Source organism: Myotis brandtii, unplaced genomic scaffold (genome assembly GCF_000412655.1).
Source record: "Myotis brandtii unplaced genomic scaffold, ASM41265v1 scaffold334, whole genome shotgun sequence".
Lineage (NCBI taxonomy): Eukaryota > Metazoa > Chordata > Mammalia > Chiroptera > Vespertilionidae > Myotis > Myotis brandtii.
The window spans coordinates 71,278-71,634 of NW_005362885.1; positions in this window are offsets into that span (position 1 = coordinate 71,278).

The following is a 357-nucleotide window of genomic DNA, read 5'->3' on the forward strand; positions in this document are numbered from 1 at the left end:
TCCCCGGAGGACTGTGGGGCAGGGGCAGGGGCAGGACACCTCAGCCTGGCCCTGGAGGGAGGCCGGGGGCGGGGTGTGTGGCTGGATGCTGTCCCAGTCCTAGGAAGGCCCCAGGCCAGGGAGGGGAGCGGCAGGGGCACAGGGCGGGCCCCAGTGGTGTTGCTGCTGCTGCTAAAAGGGGCCGCACAGGGCACACGGGGGCTGCCCCGTTACCTGGCATTTGGCTGCTCTCAGTTCCTAACTACGGAGGCCGCATGGGGACAGAAAGAACAGGGTGGTCAGCGTGGGGGCGGGGCTGGCCAGTGGGCAGAGGGACAGCAGGGCGGGGTGCAGGGAGGGGAGCAGGACGGCTCAGCT